The 3,224-nt window shown below is 37.2% G+C and overlaps 1 pseudogene; it reads left to right on the forward strand.

Annotated features, from left to right (window-relative positions):
* The first annotated feature begins 214 nt into the window (after positions 1 to 214).
* On the forward strand, positions 215 to 2,540 carry LOC123806706 (annotated as a pseudogene).
* The last annotated feature ends 684 nt before the right edge of the window (positions 2,541 to 3,224 follow it).

The following is a 3,224-nucleotide window of genomic DNA, read 5'->3' on the forward strand; positions in this document are numbered from 1 at the left end:
GCCTTATAAATTCCCAAAGGCAAATGACCCAAACTGCCATTCTGTGGATATTATAGAATTTGCATATATACTTTAAAATTACTGAGTTAGTCCTAATGGCAGCAAATTTGATTTCACAGGCAATCAAAATGACCTCTTTTAAAAGTCATTACTTTTCAAGTTCCATGCTATGGTCACATTGTAAGCTACATGTCTGCAGGAGACTTAGGCAGAGATGAGTGCCACTCTGCAATGCATTCTGATGTTGTCTAATTGGGTGGTGCATGTCCTGGGCTGTAACCCAGATCTCATGACCCTGCAGGGCACCTGGTAGGGACCTAACTCAGGATAAGACTCATTTACATTAAAGAAACAACAATTACAAAATATATCAGCTGTTTAAAGCAGACTCTGAACAACTGTATCACAGCAATCCAGGAAATCATAGCAACTCATCAGCATTGTGAGCATACTGAAGACATATGAGAAATTTGTAAAAAACATTAATAATGACACTAGATGTTGCATTAAAAAACTCCCACTGAATCTTCAGAGAGAAAAAAATACAAGAGATGAAGAGTGTGGACCCTCAGGAAGAAGATATCTACTAAGAAAGGATTCTGGTGGTTAACTGGGCTCAAATTAAAAAAAAAATGTTTAGCAGTGATTTCTATACAGGGGACTCTCATGCAAACTTCATTTCAGGGAGAGCTCTGCACGGAGCTACCTACCCACCTCTACACTGAACTGCATGCCTGCACTGTGTTTCTGCCATTTTGCAATCCTTATAAAGGAGTTCCTAGAATCCTATTTAACCAATGGGACTGAGGCTTTCCCCATCCAATTGGAGCTGTGTAGCTATATCCCCATCAAAATCTTCACCAACCAATCAGGGTAATTCCATTCTAACCAATCAGGAAAGTGCCCTTGCACCAATTAAACTTCAAGGATTTAGGGTCCTCATCTGCATGAGGATGGACCAATCAAGAACCAGGGTCAGAAACTTCTGCCTATATAATCCAGCTCCCCTGTGGCTCTGAGAGTGCACTTTTCCTTTCCACTGAAGATTGTGTTTCTCTGGCTGAGCTAAAACCCTGAAGGAGACCTGGAGTAGAGCAGGCTGGACCAGAATGGAGCAGACCAGCAAGGAGAAGATCAGAGCACGGCTGTCTAGCCAGAGAGGGGCCAGGTCTCAGGACTGTTCCACATCCATGCTGTTTTCCCAGTCATGCTGTATCATAATTGAACTGTTCTTCACTGAATATAGTTCCCTTCTTCACTGAACCCCAAATTGAGAGTTCTCATTGGTGTTGAATTTACACCAATGATCATGGGTTGATGAGGGTAACAATATGTTAATTTGAAAGATGGAGGTGTGGTTAAGATTGAGGGTGCCACTCTAAGAGTTATATACACAGCTGGCCATACTAATGACTATATGGCTCTACTTTTAGAAGAGGAGAACGCTTTCCTTTCCAGAGATTGTATCCTAAGGGAAGAAACTGTGTTTAAAATATGATTACATGAACTCCCTAAAAGAATTAGTCAACCAATGGCATCAGTTCAATGAATCCCAATTTGGTGTGTGGTGAAGAAGGAAACTTTATTCAGTACAAATAGTTCAATGGTGATATAGCACAGCTGTGGGACAACCTAGGGGCCAGGCCCCTCTCTGACTAGGCAGCTTTGCTCTCCTCTGGTCTGTCTGCCTCTCTGCTCCTGTGCCACTCTGCTCGACTCCAGAGATGTTCTCTGTGTGTTTCAGCTTTAACTGGGGAAACAGACTTTAGTCACTGATGGAAAGGGAAAGTACACAGTCAGAGGAGAGATGGCTTATAAAGACAGAAGTTGCCATTCTTGGTCACTGATTGGTCCATCCTCATGCAAATGTGGACTTCAAGTCCCTGCAGCTTGATTGGCCCAATATGGACTGTCTTGATTGGTCAGAATAAAACTTCTTTGGTCAGATCTGTGCAGTTCTGATTAGATGGGGAAAAACCTTGGTTGAAATAGGATTCCAGGAGCTCATTTATAGGGCTGGCTCAGATGGTAGAAGCACAGTGCAGAGGCAGGCAGCTCAGCACAGACTTCTCCATGAAGTGCAGTTTTTGTGAGAGGCCCCTGTGTAGAAATGGCTCCTGGGCTAGGTATTTTGTTTGTCTGTTTTTGTTTTGTTTTGTTTTGTTCTTGTCTTTTTGTTTTATTTTTAATTTGAGCTCAGTTAGCCACCAGGAGTCCTATCTTCTTTCTCAGGGTCCACAAGTTATTGAAAATCAAAACTGATATTATATAACCAGGACATGGCCCCATGATCCATAATGTTGAAGCTAAAATTCTACATTTCTCACAGAAATATTTGATAAGAACAGATTCTTACAGTATTTTCTGATAATTTTAAAAAATCCTTACAGTAATAGAGCTTGTAAAAATTATTTACAAGAATATTCCTGAGTACTTAATTAAACTGGCTGAATACAATCTCTTGCTTCATTTGAAAAAAAATTGAAAAAGAAGGAAAAATACTTAGCAACATGTATCCAATAAATGGGAAAACTCAATAAATTGAAAGCTCATCTTAAGTTTCAGATTAATATAAGTTTTGTTGTTTTGTTTTATTTACAGAGAATGGTATATTTCCTTAACTATTAATTGTTAACAGAAAAGTTAGTGTATAATATTGGAAATAACCATAGGTATACCTTAGTGTCATATTTATCCTAACATATATATATTGCATTTTATATCTATAATATAGATTATTTGTCTAAACTAGATCTTAAAACATTTTACCAAAAAATAAAGACCCAAGAGTTTATCCACTTTCAATTGATTAAGTAAAATGGTTACTTTAAAAAATAATAAAATGTATGTAATTTACACAGGATATTATTCTAGGAAATTGGTTATCTATTACTGGTGGCCAATAATACTCTTTTCTCTAGATGCTTCATTTAACATTAATATTTAATATTAAATATTTCTATGTAATATTTTCTTTTCTACAACCCTTGTTTGTATCTATGAATAATAACTTTACTTTCATGTTTCTGTAAATTATATCATGATATATATTAGGTCTATAGTTCTGTGTCATTTTTATTTTTTTTATAATGGCATTTCACAAGTGATTCCTGTATATCAACTTTTGGCAATGAAAAAAATACTAAATTCCCAGTTAAAAAATTATTACTTTCCCATCTTGTTTTGCTTAACAAGAGCCATCATCCCTCACCCCTACATAATAA

Source organism: Phyllostomus hastatus, unplaced genomic scaffold (genome assembly GCF_019186645.2).
Source record: "Phyllostomus hastatus isolate PE091 unplaced genomic scaffold, TTU_PhHast_1.1 phas_scaffold_39, whole genome shotgun sequence".
Lineage (NCBI taxonomy): Eukaryota > Metazoa > Chordata > Mammalia > Chiroptera > Phyllostomidae > Phyllostomus > Phyllostomus hastatus.